Source organism: Vicugna pacos, chromosome 11 (assembly GCF_048564905.1).
Source record: "Vicugna pacos chromosome 11, VicPac4, whole genome shotgun sequence".
Taxonomy (NCBI): domain Eukaryota; kingdom Metazoa; phylum Chordata; class Mammalia; order Artiodactyla; family Camelidae; genus Vicugna; species Vicugna pacos.
Genome location: NC_132997.1, coordinates 76,343,567 through 76,364,183, shown reverse-complemented (window position 1 = coordinate 76,364,183; position 20,617 = coordinate 76,343,567). Strand labels below are relative to the sequence as shown.

At 37.8% G+C, this 20,617-nt stretch overlaps 1 protein-coding gene across 1 annotated transcript in view; it reads left to right on the top strand.

Moving 5' to 3' along the window:
* The window catches only part of DNMBP (dynamin binding protein), a 92,728-nt gene that overhangs the window by 8,138 nt on the left and 63,973 nt on the right, over window positions 1-20,617 (top strand). The window lies entirely within an intron of this gene.

The following is a 20,617-nucleotide window of genomic DNA, read 5'->3' as shown; positions in this document are numbered from 1 at the left end:
TTTATCCAGTCATCTGTTGATGGACTTTTAGGCTGTTTCCATGACTTGGCTATTGTAAATAGTGCTGCTATGAACATTGGGGTGCTGGTGTCTTTTTGAATTAGGGTTCCTTCTGGATATATGCCCAGGAGCAGGATTACTGGGTCATATGGTAAGTCTATTTTTAGTCTTTTGAGGAATCTCCATACTGTTTTCCACAGTGGAGGCACCAAACTGCATTCCAACCAACAGCGTAGAAGGGTTCCCTTTGGAGAGAAGTCGATTTGATGTCACTTTGCTTCAGTTCAGTTAGCACCTTCCTTATTTGGACTACATTTGCATTCATCTTTCAGAAAATAAAAAATATAGAGAAAATGGTTGTAATTTATTTTCTTTTGATCCTGAAATAAACCCAACACTTCTGTCTTGTTTCCCTAATCACCTTTTGCTGAGGGGCTGTGGTAATAAATTACAGGAAGTGACAGAATTCTTAAGTTAACATTCCTGTCACCTGGTGGATTCAATACTGAACTGCCCTCCCCTCCTCACTGCTCATCCCTTCACCCTGCTCTTTTTCATTTGCCAAAACACCTGTCACTTCAGAAAATGCTATTATCTGCCTTCCCCATCCCTTAAGGAGGAAGTTCATCAAGGGCAGGAATCTTGTTCACTGATAAATCCCAAGCACCTGGATCCTTGCCTGGTGCATAACATACCCCCAACAGAGGGAACCCACAAAGTGAATCAGTCTGTAAGGAGGCAGCCCTGTGATACAGACAGGGGGAGATATAAGGGAGGGGTAAGGGAAGAAAGTTCTCTTAGTCTCTTTTAAATGCATGGGTTCAGTAAACTGGTAGAGTCCCCATTTCCTCCTTGACCTTATAAGCGAGTATAACTGTCAACCCAGCCACAGAGCTAATTTCTCCACATCTCGTGTAGCCATTCCTGTGAGGTCTATGGTTTCTGCAAGTGGAGTGTGAGAGCCTGTGTTGCTGACAAGCACATGGTGGAAGTAGGGCCCCAGAGAGAATGGTCAATGCTGACGTTCTGGCCGTGGGTTCTGGGCCCAGCACACACTCTGCATTGTTTCCATGAGGTGATTGATTCTCTAAGGATAAATGATCTGCTCCATCAGCAGGAAAAGTTGCAATGGATGTGCCGAGTTGTGCTGAACTCCCAGCTTCATGCCCCATGTCCTCCCCCTTTCTCGTTTATTCTTTCCTCCCATCCCCAGCCATGCAAAAAGCATTTGGCATTTCTGTCATTTTGGATTTGGTTGAGGATTGTCATGATGAGCAGTCATGTCACTTCATAATAAAGCAAGGCCTCAAATTATATTAATAGCGCTGTATAGGATGCTGAAGGAAAAAGTTGTCACAAATACACCATAATGCTGTCCTGGAGGCCAGTGCCACAGGCCCAATCTAGTATAAACCATTGTCTGAGTCATGGTCTTGAAGTACTGCCTTCATTTATGTTGCTGCTCAACACTTGTTACCCAGCAAATCTTAAACTCTGCTGCCTGGCCCTCAAGTCTGATCCAGATCTACCCATATATATTCTATTAATTTCCATGTCCCCACTTTCGACTCTAATCAGATGTGTCTCTTTCTCCTTCCTACAACAGTAATGACATAATGATAGCAATAAGTAATTATTAATTACAATAATGAATGTCTTGGGTTTCACTAATAGTCTGAATTCAAATGAAAGGAATATAAAACAACAATAATGTAATAATGACAGCTTATATGGTAGCCAGCCACCATACTAAATGCACTCCCTTTTAATCTCCAGAACAGTTTTTAAGAAAGGAGCTGTTGTAACCCTCATTTTACATATGGAGAAACTAAGGTACAAATTGGTTAAGAAACTTGCCCTAAAGTTTATTCTGCTGTTAAATGATAGAACTGAAAATCAGACTCACGTCTGTTTTTGGCCAAAGCCCATTCTGAACCAGCATGCCGTAGCAGGCCTCAGGTAAGCAGGTGACTGAAGCCAGGAGTGGCTGACACAGTCACATGGCTATTGAGGGCTGTCCTTTTTTCTTGTTCACCGCACTGCTCACCAGCGCCGGGAGGATTTTGTCTGCAGCTGGAGCTGCTCAGGGAGCTCTTTCCCAGATCCTGTGTTGGCTCTGTGGGCAGTCACAAACTGGTGGCACCTCAAAAAGGGAAAGGCTCTGAAACTACCTATCCAGGGAGCATTGCTTGGCTTTTCGACCTTTTCCTAAAGATGTATCTAAGATTTGCAAAAATGATTAAAGAACAGTACAACAAACATCCATGTATCCAACACTCTATGTAAGATCTAGAAAGCTGAGTTGGTTTGGGTTCTACCTCTCTTTGCCTTTTTATAGACCCTCTGGTTTTGGTGACCTAGAAAAAGAAAAAGAATTCCCTATTATTTACATATGACAACAGTACCATTACTGTCACCTTAAAAAAGTAGCACTGATTCCTTAACATAATCAAGAAGCTAGTCAGTGTTCAAAATTTCTGCCATTTGTCTCAATTTCTTAAACAATTGACTTGTTTGAATAAGAATTCAAGAAATGGCACCCATGGTATTCAGTTAATATGTTTCTTAAGTAGCTTTTAATTAATCAATTCCCTTTCCTTCCACTTTCATTTTGATTTTTGATTACAGTTTATTTTGTTAAAGAATTTTGTATAGTTTCCCACATTCTGGATTTTTTAAAATGGCTTGTGATGCCACCTTATTGTCTTGTGAGTTAATTTACACTTTGAATCTGTCAGTTATTCCATGAGGTTCCAAGTTATTTAGCTTCCATAAATAGAAAGGATTCACTGGCCCACAGATAGCTTGGTCTGGCCTGGAGGTCATTTCCGAGGAGTCTTTCAGAGTGTCCCGGGTGACAGGGAATGACATTATCAACAGCAGACCATCTCTGTTTAAAAACGTTTTGCCTCAGAAGGAACTTTATAACTTCTCTTTGACAAGGCATTTTCATGTTCCCTCGAGTCAGAGGGGAGAATGGGGGAGCGAGTGCTCTGGTTTTCTTCTTGTGGACAGTGTTTGTTGCTTTAAGGATTTCTGGGGCTCAGTGCCAGAACCTCCTTGGGATATTATTGTCTTACAGTTTAGATCTGCTTATCAGGAAACAGAATCCCTGGAGGGTCAGGGAAGAGGAGAATGAGTTTACATTAAAACCAGACCTTTGTTAGTGCCTGCTGGGGTCCTGTATTCTTGAACGTCTAGCTGAGCTGTGGAGTGTAATACTAATGTGAATGTTCTTCAAAACCATAGTTTTCATTACCTGTTCTTTTTGCTGCCACTGCCTAGATGTTATTTAGTAATTACAGTATCTGGACCACTGTAGACAGGAAGAAGTCCAGTTTTGTTTTATTTTTGTTTTAGTCTTGCTGCCTTGACCTACTAGTCAACTGTGATAGTTCTGCAGGGTAATGAGTCAATATTAAAGTAAAAAGGATGAAGATTGTTGAAGTGTGAAACTATGTTCGGCTTTAGTGACTTGATGATTGTAAGAATAAAGTATCTCAATGTCAGTATTTTCATTTAGTTTTAAAGCCAAATAGGTAATAAACCACGGCTAAAAATCTAACATAGAATGGAAAGACATTTAATACATTTATTACAGCCCTACTTACACTTCTATTATAAGATTAATTGGTTATGTTAAGAGGTTTGCTTTAGTTAAAGGCACTGATAACAGTAAATTAATGAAAATCTCTGTGTTGAATTTTACCAGTGTGTTCAAACTTTTTTCTTATATTTCGTAGGTGGAAGTTGGCCTTGGTCATAATCTCTTTTGGTAACTCCAAATACTTAAAACATAAAATATGATTATGATTTACAATAAAAGTGTTAATCAGAGCTGATTTGCAAGTTATTGATTGTTCTTCCTTGCTGCGATTATTTAACTAAAATACGACTTCCTATTCACCCCTGTCCACAGTAGCACTAGCACACACATGAGATAATGTTTGAACAGCAGTCTGTAGATGTATTGTGTTGTAATAATGTATTGTGGTATATGTGTTATAAAGCTGTAGCGCCTTGTAGAGAACTGCCAGTATTTTGGTGAGACTAGAGTTTAGGGTACATGGTGGATGGAGAGTGTCCAGAAATGAGACCAGACTTGTGGGTGGGGACCAGGTCATGATGAGCTTTGTACGATCTGCAAAAAAGAGTTTTAGTCGCTTCCTTCCAGTGGTGGATGGAAAGCTCTTGTTGTACTTCAAGCAGTAGAGAATTATGAGATTTTTGTATTAAAAAAAAAATCCTAGATGCAGTGTGGAAAACAGAATAGAGGGACTGGTAGGTAACCATTTAGGAAGCTTTCGCTGTGGTCCCAGAAAAGATGGGGAGAGTCTAAAGTAGGGCCCTGGCCATCTCAGATTTGTAAATGTCAAGTCCCAAAAGAGCAATTTTTAAAACAAAATTTAAAAGGTAGATCCATTTGAAAGATTTAACAGTATTATCAGTGGTTTTCCTAGAAGTACAGGATTTTTTTATAAGAGTAAATAAATTAATTTCACATCCCTCCTCTATCCCTAGAAGGCATTTGGCAACAGTTTTCTTGGACCCATATATAAAGGTCTTGTTTGTAAACTGCTGCCAAATCCTTGTGGGTCTGTTGTGAATACACAGTTCATTTAGAGCTTACGGTATGGGGAATGTCAATTGCTTGGTGTTCTTGTGACCAGTAATCACAAGTAAGAGTCTTATTACTCCCCCGTCCTCTCAAGAAGACAATAGTTTTGAGCAGTTGGCTCCATGCAGAAGTTGCTGCCTCATCTGTATTATTTATGTTATAGTCAGTCTGGGAGATGATGACAGTTCCTCTCCTCCTCCTCCTTCATCGTCACCGTCACCATCCTCATAGCTGACATTTACAAAATAACATGAATGCTTACTGTTTGCCAGGAAGTGTATTAAATATTTTACCTACATGATCAGGTTTAATCCTCATAACACACCGTGAAGTAAATTACTGTTACTGTCTTCAGTTTACAGATGAGGAAACTAAGGTTCAGAGTGGTTTCAATAACTTGCCCAAAGTCATGTAGCTTGACAAATGGCAGAACCAAAAATTGAACCCAGTTCTCTCTGACTTTAGTCTGAGCCCTTAACTGCTATGAATATAGTTATTACTTAATGTAATTTAGTAGCAAAAATGATTTCTCTTTTAAAATTTGCTCTTTTATGTAGTCATGCCCAGTGAAAATCCACGTAACCAGACACTGTATTACCTACCCTCCATCTGCAGCTAATAGCAGAAATAAAATGCAAACACATTTTTAAAACATAAAGTGTAGGAAAAACTGGGGAGGGAATGGGGAGGGTGCAGAATAGGGAAACTATTTACATTTCTAGCTTTTTTTCAAGGCAGGATATTCACGTATGCCTTTGCTATATTTTTTTTTTTTGGCTGGAAGTATAGCGGTTTCTGAAAGAAGAGAGACATTCAAATTGAAATATAATTCACTCTTTTAAAGTATACAGCTGAGTGGGGTTTTGTTTTGTTTTGTTTTTGGTATATTACAAATTTCTGCAACCACCACCATCTAATTCCACAACATTTTCATCATCCTAAAAAGAAACCCTATACTCATTAGCAATTCTTCCCCATTTCTCACTCCTGAGACACTCATTTTAAAACCTATTAAATACCAAAGCTCATCCCAAAGCTATGGAAAAGATTTTGAGGCTATCTTTAATTTCTCTCTTTAAGGTGGGTGATGATGAGGAGGAGGAGGAGGATGATAGCAGCTAAGCCCTGTGTAGTGCTTACTTTGTGTATGGTGCCATTCTAAGTGCTTTACATATATTAACTCATTTAAATTTCAATATGATCCTGTGAGGTAGGTTCTATTACTAAACCCATTTTACAGGTGAGGAAATTAAGGCACAGAAAAGTTAAGCAACTTGCCTCATCATATAACTCTAATAAGGGATGGAGCTGGAAGATATATCTGGGCAGTCTGGCTTTGTATTCTGTGCTTTTAATTATTACATATGCCTTAAGCTGATCATATTTATGTCTGAAAATTACATGAAGACCTTGAAAACATCATGCTAACTGAAAGAAGCCCGTCACAAAAGACTACATATTGTGTGATTCCAGACAAAGTAGATTACTGGTTGGCTGAGGTGGGATGGGTAGAGAGACTTTTGGGAGGAAATGGGAAGTGACTGCTAATGGGCATGGTTTATTTTTGAGATGATGAAAATGTTCTAACATTGATAGTGGTGCAGGTTGCACAATTTTGAGAATATACTAAAACCCATTGAATTGGTCACTTTAAATGGGTGCATTATATAATATGTGAATTTTGACTCAATAAACCTGTTTTTAAAAAATAATATGAAGATAAATGACCAGAATAATTTTCCTTAGGATACCCTTTTGTCTTCATCTGGAAAAAAATTGTAAACACACATACACACACACTTTTCCCCCCTTTTTTCTCTTATATTTGGGGGTGCTCAGTCGTTTGCAACTAGTTCCAATTCTAACCATTATACTTGCCTATTCAAAAATTTCAAGGGCTTCCAAGTACCTAAAAATCAAAGCCCAACCTTCCTAATAGGAAATGAGTCCTGTGAGACCATGTACAGTGATATGGAAAAGGGTAGTGTGATCATTGGGGATATGAATACATGTTTTGATATATAACTTAAAGTAATTTAGTGTGTTAAACCATTCATTCTGCAGATATTTATGGAAGGTCTGCTGTGTACCAGGCAGTGCTCCAGGTATTGATACACATCAATGAATAAAACAGACTAAAGAATCCTTAGATATAGAGCATGCAGGAGATAAGGACTAATCCTGTAGGCTTCATAGAGGAGGTGTCATGAATTGGATCTTAGACGATAATAGGAGTTTACCCAGATAATAAGAATTGTGTGTGTTTGATGGAAGAGTGATGTGCTCAGCTGGTCCAGTCAAAATAACTAACATCATATTGTGCCCCTCCCCCCCTTTTGGCTGTGCAACAGGTAACTTCAAAATCTCAATGGTGTATTACAGCAACCATTTGTCTTCATTTTCATAGGTCTGAGAGGGCTGAGATTTATAGGACAAGGTAAAGGAGGAAAGAGTGTGGCAAATGGATATAGGAGCAGGAATCTGCTTGGGAATTTATCTCAGGTCTTTGGCCAAGCACTGGACCAGGCATGAGTAGGGCAAGACTCTGTGAGGCCTGACACAGCAGCTACTGTGGGGCTGAGAGCTGAGTAAAGATACCTGAAGGTGCACAGTACTCAGAAATATTGGATATCTAGTCTAGCCAGAGTAGAGGGACTTGGAGCACTTAAGGCATTCATTTGAGACCCCAGCTAGGACAACTTTAGGAGTGAGAGCAATACCCTCCCTCAAGAGATGTACTTTAAATATAAAGACATAGGTATGTTGAAAGTTAAAAGGGAGAGAGAGGGAGAAAGGAGAAAAAAAGAAGAAAAAAAGATATGCCATGTAAACAGTAAGCCTTAAAAGCTGGCATGACTATATTAATGTCAGAGAAAGTAAACTTTAAAGTAAGGAGATAAAGAGGGACATTTTATTATGATAAGAGGGTCAATTCTTCAGGCTGGTAGAAAAATTTTTAATGTGCTTTTATCTAATGACAGAGCTTTAAAATACATGAAGAGAAACAGAATTAAAGAGAAAAGTGAATCCTAATAAGAGGTAGGAATTTAACATTCCTTTCCTAGTAGTAGTAGAGAAAGTAGGTGGAAAATCAGCAAGGATATATATATATATAAGATGAATGATACCATCAATCTTCTTAACCTAACTGACATTTATAGAACACTCTTCTCAACAACTGCAGAATATACATTACTTTTAAGTGTACATAGAGCACTCAGTATGATAGACCATATGCCAGGCTATAAAACATTTCAATAAATTTAAAATTATATAAACTATATTTTCTGACCACAGCAGAACTAAACTGGAATTTAATAACAGAAAGATTTCTGGATATTCAAAATATTTAGAAAGTAAATATCACACTTCTAAATAACCCACAGTTAAAAGAATAAATCATATGGGAAATTTTAGTTGAATGAAAGTGAAAGCACTGTATCAGAATCTGGGGGATGCAGCTAAAACAGTGTTTAAAGGGAAATTCATAGCTTTAGGTGCTTCTATTAGAAAAGAGGAAGGGTTTAAAATCTGTTTAAGTTTTCACAGGAATGAGAAGAACAAATTAAACCTGAAGTTAAGGGAGGGAAATAAAAATAATGGAAGAAGAAATCAGTGGAATAGAAAACAGACAAGCAATAGAAACATTTAACGGAGTCAAAAGTTGGTTCTTTGAAAAGATGGACAAAATTTATAAATTCCTAGAAAGACTAAGAAAAAATACAAATTTCCAATATAATCATAGATCATACAGGTATTAAAGGCTTAATAAAGGTATGTTTTGAACAGCTTTATGCCAGCAAATTTGACAGCTTGGATTAAATGGACAAATTTCTTGGAAAAATATAACTTATTCAGATCAACAACAGGAAGAAATGAAAAATTTGGATAGCTCTATATCTGACAAAGTTATTGATTTTTTAATGAAAAACCTCTAAGTTTTCCTGGCCCAGATTATTTCATTAATGAATTCTATTAAATATTTAAGGATGAAATAAATACCAGTCTTACAGAGACTTTTTCAGAAAGTAGAGGAGAAAAGAACACTTCCCAGTTCCTTATGTGGCTAGCCTAACCCTTATAGGCACATCTGAGAAGGACACTTGAAGATTACAGACTAATATCCTTTGGGAAACATAGGTGTAAAATCTTCAACAAAATAGCAAATTTGCACTATATAAAAAGAGTAATACATCATAAGCAAGTAGGATTTACTCCAGATATGCAAAGTTGACTTTATATTTGAATATTAGTGTAATTTGCCACATTAACAGAATAAAGGGGGAAAAAACATGATCATCTCAGTAGATATAGAAAAAGCATTTGATCAAATTCAAAAACTATTCGTGGTTTTAAAAAAAGCCAAAACAAAACAGTACGGGGAACTGGAGCAAAGTCCTAAACTATGCTCTCCTTTCCTCTTGGTAGGAATCACAGTGATCAGACGTGCTAACTGCCAGAGGACTCTGAACTCTCTAGGGCGTAACTAATTAATTGGCATGTGATTTGTATGTATTTGCTATTTGTTAGGGAATTAGTGTTCCAGCGTATATCAACTGCCATATACTATTGTTGGCTAGTTTCTGTGTCAGTTTTGTAATCTTACTTTTAAAATACCATCTTTGTTCTCCATCTGTCGTGGCAGTCTGTATCATAAATCTCCCACCTGTTTGTTTCTCCCTTATTCTTGTCCTAGCTATAGTTCTTAGTGTTTTGCTCCTAGATTGACAGGTTTCCATATAGATACGTTATTTTCTTTGCATGCCGTACCATTGCCCCTCCTTTCCTGTTAGAAATCTCTTTTATATCAGGTGAACCTTTCCATTGTTGAATTTTAGATTTGAACATCCTTCTCATTGACACCATCTAAGGAATCCACCATTCATCCAGTTTTCTGTATCTTGGCCTAACTCTCTGGTTCATCTTGAACAGAAACTACCAGAAGATTCCATACATATGTTTTCCTTTTAAGTATAGTGACTCTAGTTTCTGTAACTAAAAGCGTCAGTTTTTGCTTGTTTGTATAAAGCTGCTGGTCCTTGTTTTCCATGGTCCTTGGATGTTGGTACTGCATACAGTGATTTAAAATCACCTACCCTGAGAATGGTCTCAATTATTTTTAACTCCAGTTGCACAGTTTCTTTCCTCTGTGTTTTTCTTCCTCAGAATCTTTAGCTTTCTAAATTCCTTTCCTGATTCTTTCTTCCAAAATATCAGGAATATTTTATACTATAAAATAGGCTAAAGGGTGGAGAAACGCCTTATTGTCTTTTAAATCTTCTTTAGCCAAAAGACTAGCTTGCACTTGAAAGAGATAGGGAAAGAAACAAGACAGCTTACCTTGCAGATCTTACTTTCATATCTTGGAACACTGTGTTAATAAATTTTCTTGGCATCTCCTGGAAACTGTCCTAAAAACTGCCTGTCATCACATGTTTATCTTGCTCTTTGTTAGCTGCAGCTTCACCCTCAGGTTTCAGTTTATGGTTTCAGCTTCATCTGCACTTCTGCAGCTGCTATCGGATGTTTTATCTGGGCATTTATTATATGTACAACATGTCAGAGCTGTTAATTTTAATGTGTCACTAAGCTACTTAGCTCAGACATGTCCAGAGTATTTGCTTATGAGTCAATGATTCTTAAATTTCATCATTGAGATTCATGCATGATTTAAGAAATGAGAACCTGAGTGATCACCTAAGGAACTCTTAGGTTGACCCATTTGAAAAATGTTTCTTTAGTATAAATTTCCTCAACTTGGTAGTCCTAAAATATTAATCTTGGGACCTTCCTCCAGCAGTGCAATTTGTCAAAAGAGACAAAATTGATGTAGAGATTATAAGCAGTTAAAAAAAATAACTAAAAAAGGAGAAAAATAATCAGCTTAATGTAGGAGATAGAGGGGGAGGGTGGAATCCTTTAAGTTAGTTGAAGCAGCTATACCATAAGTCAATCCTGAAGCTTTCTTAATTTAAATTCTGTCTTTTGTCACAATTATAGAAGTATTTAGATGTTTTAGACGAGAAGTGTTCAGTTTAAATCCTGAAAAGGACTGAAGGGTCCTTCCATGACTGTCAGGAACTCCGATCTGTGTCCCATTCCATCTACTGAGGTTGTTGCCTTCCAACTTGGGACAAGTTTGAAATAAGCAAAATGTAGAATAATTTGTAAGACAGTTTGTGATAGCAGATTCCTTTCCTTTTCTACCCTTGTTTCTCTGGTCATCCCACCAAAGTCAGAACAGGTTTCTTTTTCTTACAGTCCAACATTCCGTAACCTGTTTTAGCAAGGTACATGTTGTAAGTCAGTGCTGCTGTCATCAGGAGAGCCCGGTGGGTTGGAAGAAGATGCTGTTGGAGGGCAGCTGGCACAGGCCGTGCTGCTCAGCCTCACTGGGGACACTGCGATCATGATGGGCTCTACTTTTCCTCTTCATCTGTTGCTGGTTCTCTGAGTAATCACCTGGCAGTGACTGCTGACCTTCTGTCCAAAATGAACTCCAGCGATGTAAACCAGAGGAGGAAATACTGTTTTCCTAGCTTCTCTCATTTCCTTCCTGAAGTAGATTTAGACTTCATTTTCTGACACCTCTTATCCTTATACCCAGAGGGAAGAGCCCATTCTTTTTAGTCCTATGTTGTCAAGAATAAGAGAACTGTGCAGCTGCTTTTGAGGTTAAATATTACTTTTCATTGCTTGGACTTGAAGTTTTTTAAATGGATTCCCATTCCCAAAAATTGTTGTTTTATGGAGAGTTAAGTTTCGAGACATAAGGAAATTTCCAGATGCTCATGAAAGCAGGTTCCTTTGAAGGAATCTATCTTGGAGAGTCCCTACAGAGAAGCCCCTCTTCCTAGCTCTCCTCAAGTTGGCAGAGAGACAGACCTGTGCCACTCCCAGCACACCTCCTTCGTAAGAGCGAACAAGAAATGAGAAACTGTTTATCAGTTAAGACTCCTTTAGAAATTTTGTTCTGAAAGTCCAGAATTTAGACTTGTACTAGGAATTGGGCAGTATTAGGAAGAATGTGTAAGGTGGCATCAGTGCTTTTTGAAAGAATATAATAAATTTTCAGAACTCACACATTGTGTCCTACTTTCCTAGTAGTAAAATAGATTGCTCAGAATTTCAAAACAAGAATTTAGAATTTGAGTCCTATGTACTCAAAAGTGGACGGGTTTTTTGTTTGTTTTGGAGGGCGAGTGCAGGGGAAACCAGGCATCAGTTTTTTTTCTAAATAGTTTTTAAGCCTTCAGAATTTACATCAGTACGTCTTATCTCTCATCTAGATTTAGAATGGTGGATTTAGGAAACTTTATAGCTTCCTATATTTTCTGTCCCCATTTTTATCATGCATAGTTCTCATACATTCTAAAAATCGTTTTGGGCATATATCATGCATCAGGGGCCCAGCAGAATGTAGAAGGCATACTCAAATTGGATAATTTGAGGAGGTCCCACTTAGAATGGAATGAACAGGCTTAGGGAAAATAACCAAGAATTGTACTGTACCTGAGGGAAGCAGGTCAGCCACCCCAGCCTTCAGGGCAGGGAGCCGGGTGGTGCCTGACTCAAGGGAAAGAGCTGTTTCGAGGAGGTCTTCTGACGGTCTCTGTGGCCTTTAGTAGAACAGCACAGCCAACTCACAGCCCAGCAGAGAGGGAACCAGGGAAGTAAATACCCAACCTCATTGTTCCTCTGCCTTTAGCTTTCCTGCTGGTGCCAGAACTTGGCTGAACATAACTGGAAGCCAGAGGCAAGGAAGGGCCCTGATGCAGTTCTTGTGGGTCAGCCTCATGGAGCACAGAGCAGGGCGGAAGGGTTGAGGACAGACCTGGGAGGGGGAATGGAAGACACCCAGCACCGCCTTATTGTTTGGTGTTCTCAGTCTGTCCCAGGTTTGATATCAGTATCTATCAGGGGAAAAGTTTATAGTTTGTTATCTCAGGAGATTTTTTTTTAGGTAAAGTATGTTCAGACTTGTAGATATATTGCTTGTTAAAAATTGCTGAAGTTTCCCAGGCCTTCTTTCACATTCTCTCACATCTTATGGTGCAGATTTTTTAAAATCTCTTTTATTATGGTAAATATGTATATAACACAGAATTTACCATTTTACCACTTTTAAGTGTAATGTACTGTAGCATTAAGTGCATTCACACTGTTTTACAACCATCGCCACCATCCATCTACAGAGCTTTTCTGTCTTCACAAACTGAAACTACCCATTTTCCTTCCCCTCATCCCCTGGTAACCACCTACTTTCAGTTTCTGAATTTGACTACTCTTGATACATCATGTAAGTGAAATCACGCAGTATTTGCCTTTTTGTGACTTAGCATAGTATGCTCAAGGTTTATCCATATTGTGGCATGTATCAGAATGCCCTTCCTTTTTAAGGCTGAATAATGTTCCATTGTATGTATGTGCCACAGTTTACCTATTCACCTGTTGATGGACACTTGGTTGTATGATACACATTTTTTAAATGTTGTTTTATCTCTGAGTGTGTTTTCATTAATAGATTCACTCTCATGACTAACTTTTACACATCCTCTGATGTTTCACAAGTCTATGCAAGGTCATGTAAGAGCAAGGGAGTTGGGGCTTGAAAAGTGGAGGTGGGCTTGAGCAAGAGGGGAGGGCATCATCCGGAGAAAGTAGAGAGTGGGGAAACTTGAAATGTGTGGAAAGGCAGTGGAACGTACCATGGAAATGGCATGTAAACAGCATGTTCTGGACGGAAAGTGTGTTATAGGAGCAGAGAGCATTTTGATTGGATAGGACCGCACAAGGACAGTTTACGAATAAGTGGGTAATAAGATGTGGTTAAAAAAATTTAAAGTTTGACCTGAAAAAAAGTGTGCTGTGCCAGACAAGTGTAAGAAAACTGAATTGAAAAAGGGGTTCTTGTGAGGATTGTCTCAGCCTTTAATATTCTAGAATTTTTATGCCCTTCCAAGAGGGATATGGCTTATAGCCTTCCTCAGGTTTGTAATGACCGTAGAACTCTTGTATTTGAGAGTAATGTGATTAGTGTTCTCAGAACATGTTTTGGGGAAATGGTAGAGACTAAGCTAAACTTCTTAGGGGCAGGAACTATAACTTATCTCGCAATATCTTCAGTGTTCCTTGATGTTTCATGGGAGTAAAGCTGGATTAAGAAGTAGCTGCCAAGGTCATTAGTTCACAAAAAGTGTTAAAAATATCCTTGAGGCACTTGAAAAAAAGCCACTGCAGATTTAAGAGTCAGTTCTCCCCTCCTGCCCTTCCCTCCTCCCCTTCTCTCTGAAAGATAAGCTTGAGTATCTCCTTCTGAGACAGTGGTCAGGTTATCTGCAGGGTTTAGTTTGTCCTGTGTAGGGTGGGTACTTCGGCATAGGGGTTGAGTTGCTTAGGACAGTAGAGGAGAGTTTACAGGCTCCTGTCAGTCACCAGCAGAATTAGAGAATAAATATTTAAAGAACATTGGGTTAAAGGATCATAAGATTATTAGCTTACCCAGTAGAGCCAAATTTTTAGCCTGTGTGGGAATTTGACTCCATTTATCTGGTTTAATATTTGTTGAATATGTGAATGAATTATAGAGAATAGGAAGACCTTGTAAATCCTTAAGCAACTATGTAGTGTGTAAAAATTGACAGTTTAAAAGGTTAACCAAGTTCACTGACAGATTAATGGGGACAAAAGACTTGTATCTTTAGCCAAGAAGAGAGGAAAATGGTACTTCGGAAAGAAAAAAACCTATAAACAAATAGTAAATTCTAGTTAAGGTATATGCTGAAATTCTGGGGGAAATAACTGTACTTTATTTTGAAATGTGTCAAAAATAAAAAAAAATATTTGCAGTGCATCAAAAAATAACATGGATTGTTAAATGGATAGAGATAGGTGATGTGTGATAAAGTGACTGCAGTAAGATGCTAGAACCTAGATGGTGGGTGTAAAATTCTTTCAACTTGGCTGTTTGAAAATTTTCGTAGTAAAATGTTGGAGAACCAAAGAGAAAAAAATGAAAGTCAAGAGATTTTGAAGGAAGAACCAGTGAGATTTGAGAGTAGCAATGTTTATAGTAGAAAGAATGTGGGCTCTGGAGTCAAACTGACCTGAATTCTGGTTCTGGCTTAGCTTTTTGCTAGCTTTTTGGCTGTATGTGGAAATCTGACATCTGGCAACTTCAGAGGTTTTTGGTTTTGTTTTGCTTTTAAAATTTTTTTATTTTTTAAATTGAAGTATAGTCAGTTTACAGTGTTGTGTTAATTTCTGATGTACAGTATAGTGATTCAGTTACACATATCTATATTCCTTTTCATATTCTTTTTCATTATAGGTTATTATAAGATATTGAATATAGTTGCCTGTGCTATACAGTAGGACCTTCCTGTTTATCTATTTTATGTATAGTAATTGTATCTGCAAATCCCAGACCCCCAATTTATCCCTTTACTCCCACCCTTTCCCCTCAATAACCATAATTTTGTTTTCTGTGTCTGTGAGTCTGCTACTATTTTGTGAATAAGTTCATTTGTGTAGTTTTTCTTGATTCCACATGTAAGTGATACATCATATAGTATTTTTCTTTCTCTTTCTGGTTTCACTTAGGATGACATTCTCCAGGTCCATCCTGCCATTGCTGCAAATGGCATTATTTTATTCATTTTTATGATTGAGTAGTATTCCATTATATATGTTTACCACATCTTCTTATTCCAGTCATCTGTCAGTGGACACTTAGGTTGGTTCCATGTCTTGGCTATTGTAAATAGTGCTGCTGTGGAACACTGGGGTGCATGTGTCTTTTAGAATTAGTTTCCTCCAGATATATGCCCAGGAGTGGGACTGCAGAATCATATGGTAACTGTATTTTTAGTTTTTAAAGGAATCTCTGTGCTGTTTTCCATAACAGCTGCACCAAACTACATTCCCACCAACAGTGTAGGAGGGTTCCCTTTCTGCACACTCTCCAGTATTTATTGTTTGTGGACTTCTGAATCATGGCCATTCTGACTGGTGTGAAGTGATACCTCATTTTAGTTTTCATTTGCATTTGTCTAATAGTGATATTGAGCATCTTTTCATGTGCCTGTTGGCCACTTGTATGTCTTCATTGGAGAAATACTTGTTTAGGTCTTCTGCCCATTTTCTCATTGAGTTGTTTATTTTTTTGTTACTGAGTTGAATGAGCTGTTTGTATAGTCTAGAAATTAAGCCTTTGTCAATTACATCATTTACAAATATTTTCTTTCATTCCAAAGGTTGTCTTTTCATTTTGTTTATAATTTCATTTGCTGTGCAAAAGCTTATAAGTTTAATTAGGTCCCATTTGTTTATTTTTGCTTTTATTTCTGTTGCCTGGGCAGACTGCCGTAGGAGAACATTGCTAAGATTTATGTTGGAGAATGTTTTGCCTGTGTTTTCTTCTAGGAGGTTTATAGTGGCTTGTCTTATGTTTATGTCTTCAAGCCATTTTGAGTTTATTTCTGTGTATGGTGTGAGGGAATGTTCTGACTTGATTGATTTATATGTGGCTGTCCAATCTTTCCCAACACCACTTGCTGAAAAGGCTATCTTTTCTCCATTGTATACTCTTGCCTCCTTTGTCAAAGATTAATTGACCCTAGATGTGTGGGTTTATTTCTGGACTCTCTAGCAACTTCAGAGTTAAGTATATTACTCAGTGGTGGCCCTGGGATTTGCACCCAAGAACCCTGGCTCTAGCACCTTGGCCTCTACCTTGCAGTGCAGGGGTGTTACAAGCTCCTAGCTCAGTGTCTGGCACATAATAGATTCTCAAATGTTGCTATTAGTGTACCATCTGTGGGCTGTGGAGGATGAAGTCCAAGATTTTAATGTTTGATCTGAAAGGCTTATACGGTTAATTTAGTTTTAGATAAGTGGAAGTAGAGATTTTGATATGAATAGTTAGTTCCACATATTTTCTTAAAGTTCAGTAAGTCATTTGCTCACCAAAAATTACTCACTGAGCATCACTCTAGACCAGTGAACAACACAGACAAAAATCTCCTCCCTCACAGAGTTTTATGTCTTGTAAGGGTTTGAAGAAGGAAGGCTCTTCAAGAAGCCTCAAATGCAGAATGACTCTCTAGAGGTGGAAAGGCAGGCATTTACCAGCAAGAGAAAAAGTGTTGTTTTCAAAGCAAACTTTCTGATGGCCCTGACATCATGCCATACAGGCAGTTACTTCTGCTTTCTCTCAAGCCCATCTGCGTTCTGATTTCCTCTGCAGTTCTTTTTCCATCTGGAGTTGGTGGAACAGTTTATGTATAAGCTAGTTATGATTAAGTTTCAAAATAACATGCTCTGTCTTCTAAAATGGCCCGGGCAGAAATGGTCATTGTTGCTTTTCATAGTGTATACAGAGTAGAGGAGACTGAGATGAAATTCATATTTCACGTAAAACATAGGACATTAAGATCTCCTCTCCAGTCTCACCCACGAGTCCTGTAGTTTAGCCAGGCTCTGACTTCAGCCCCCTTCCAGGGCGTGTATTCCTCAGTGATTACACACTCCTTCCAATAGGGTAGGAGGTCAGTCAGTAAAAGTATTTATTGAGCCAGACCCTCCTCTGCTTCTGAGTCATTTTCTGGTAAAGCAAGAAGTTCTCAGGGAGAAGCTTTAACTCTTTCAGATCACAAAGGTTACTCCTGTATGTAAGAGGATAGCTTTCCAAGTCATCCTTCGGGGTTTATGCTAATTCTAATTCTCTACTTGATATTTTAGATAATGAGATATATTTAATCTGATAGTGAGATGGAATTTGAGAAAGTGTATTTGTAGAAGAAGACAAATAATATCCACTTTGGCCCAACCTTGTTTTAATAATGTATAGATGGCTAAGGGTTTTGCAAAATACTGTTTGTTTTTAGGGGAAAAAATATTTATTATACCACCCTTATGTGGAAATCTGACATCTGGCAACTTCAGCTAACTGGAAGACAGCCAGAAAATAAGAAAGGGGCCTCAGAACACATAAAATAACTGTTGAACTCTAGCCCTACCACATGTACTTGACCACCGCAGAAGAATTTGTTAGCCTCGCATATGGAGCATGTTTACTTTTTATTTATCTGGGAACTTTTAATAATTTTGGTGGTGTATGTGTGGTCCCCTGCCCCCAGTAGATTATAAACAGCAGTCTAGAAAAAGGTAGAAAAGTTAACAGAAGAGATAGACTCATAGTAGAGGGAAGGCTGACATTAAAAGAGAAAGACCCAAAAGTTACATAGTACTGGCATTATGTATTACAGCAGGGTACAGTAAGGTATGGTCTTAGTAATGAACTTGTGTCCATCAGGCAAGGAGGAAATCATGTTCAATGTCTTTTATTGAAGAAGGCAGGGATGAATTTAATGTGTCTATTTTTAAACATGGTCAGAGTTTAACCAAGTTTTGACATGTTGAAATGGTAAATTCTGTAGTGTTTATATATTTGAAATATCACATTCTCTGGTGATGCTGTTGGTGACACAGATGTGATCTTGTAGCTGATTATGGAAATGGTGTTTAGTAACAGTTTAACATTTCTTGAGCACTTATTGTATCAGCCCTGTCCTAGGTCCTTTCACGCTATTAGCATACTGGTTAAGGCTTTGGAGACAGGTCGATCTGGGTGGACAGATTACATAGCCTCTCTGAACTTGTATCCTCACCTGTAAAATGGGAACCAATTATATACAACAGGGTTGTGGTGAGGACTCAATGAAAGTCATAATACAATGCATGGCACATAGTAAGTGCTCAAATATCAGGCATTAGTGTGATTATTTTATCATTATCATCATCCTCTTGATAATTATTATGCAAATATAATTGTCTCCATTTTTCTGAACGAGGAAGCTGAATCCCAGAGAGTTGAATTAACATATCCAAGGTGAAAAAGCTAATAAATAGTGAATCTGGGATTTGAACCTTGATCTTTATGGCTCCAGGAGCCTAGTACTTTGCATTCACATTATGCTGCCTCCTTGGTGTGTGATTTTATATATATATGTTTAATACTTAGAGAAAATATGTGGTGAGAGAGGATAGAGGTTGTGGGAATGTTTCTAGCCAATTCTCTTTTCCATTGTGTACCCAAGTCATCTCATTATAGAAAAAAAAAGGTTCAGTAACACAATGATAAGCTCTTTTCACTCAACAGTTCAGATTTCATATGTAGTGTTTAATTGTGTTGCATGAGTCATTAAAATCTTATAAGTACTTAGCATTAATAGATGGAACAATTTATTATATGCCTAACATTTATCCACATCATTCTTAGATTTAAACTTTATGAAGCTATAACCATCTTTTTTTTTTGTAATTAGGCACTTGGTGCTTTTTGGTGCAGATTATAGTTATATGTGAGATGAAAGTTAGAATCCTCATCTTCACCAACACCAAATGAATACTTAAGGTAAATAAAGGAAAATAGACTTGGGGTCTGGACACTGGAGATCTTCTACTGCTCCTTATAAAAGACCTAGAAGTGTAGGTAATCATGGCTGATGATTTACAGGTGGACATATGCACTCTGTTTATTACCTCCCTTTCTGTTACTTAACCGTGTCCTTAAGCTCCGTTGACACAAAGTAATGGACACAACATCTTATTATAGGACAGACTCCATAACAGGTAGTATGCAAGGTTGGGGCATAGGTGTCTTTGAACCAAATACATGTTCTTGATCTGGCATAGTGTACTAAATCTTGTTTGGAGGCACCATTTACATAGCCCTTTCTTGTTCTTTTTATGGATTTTTATTTTTCAGTGCATTTTAAATCTGGGCCACTGGGGTGTGATCCCGCAGCTGTTCTTCAAGACAGGTTACATTTTTTGGCAGACACAATCTCAGTAGGTAGGAGCCAGAATGCCCTCAGTCTGAATCCTGGCCCTGCTGCTAAACTCTGTGATCTTGGACAAATTAAGTTTTCTAACTTGTTGAACCTCAGAACCTCCATCTTTAAGATAGCTATGGGGAGAGGCTACATCAAACTGAGAAGCTTTTTGCATAGTGAAAGGAAACTAACAACAAAATGAAAAGGCTATCTGCTGAATGGGAGAAGATATTTGAAAATGATATATCTGATAAGGAGTTAATATCCAAAATATATAAAGAACTCATTGCAAGCAACATTAAAAAAAATTAAAATATGAACAGATGTTCTGAATAGACATTTTTCTAAAGAAGACATACAGGTAGCCATTAGGCACATGAAGAGATGCTCAGCATCACTAATCATAAGGGAAATGCAAATCAAAACCATGATAAGATATCACCTCACACCTGTCAGAGTGGCTATTACCAAAAAGACAACAAATAACAAGAACTGGTGAGGATGTAGAGAAAACGGAACCCTCATGCACTGTTGATGGGAATGTAAATTGGTGCAGCTGCTATGAAAAATAATATGGAGGCTCCTGAAAAAATTAAAAATAGGACTACAGTATGATCCAGCAGTTCCACTCCTGGGTATTTATTCAAATAAAGCTAATTCAAAAAGATATATGCATTTCTGTGTTCATTGCAGCATCACTTACAATAGCCAAGATATGGAAGCAACCTAAGTGCCCATCAATAGATGAACAGATAAAGAAGATATTGTGTGTGTGTGTATATAGAATATATATATATATATATATATATATATATATATGCAATGGAATACTACTCAGCCATAAGAAAGAATGAAATCTTGCCATTTTTGATAACATAGAGGGTATTATGCTAAATGAAATAATTTAGAGAAAGACAAATACTGTATGGTTTCACTTATATGTAAAATCTAAAAAACAAAACAGATGAACAAACAAAGTAGAAACAGTCATAAATACAGAGAACGAGCAGGTGGTTGCCAGAAGGGAGGGGGATGAGGGGAGGAAAGAAATAGGTGAGAGAGGTTAAGAAGTATAAACTTCCAGCTGTAAAATAATGGTGTATTTTATAGGTGTGAAATGTACAGTGTGGGGAATATAATCAATAACTATGCAATATCTTTT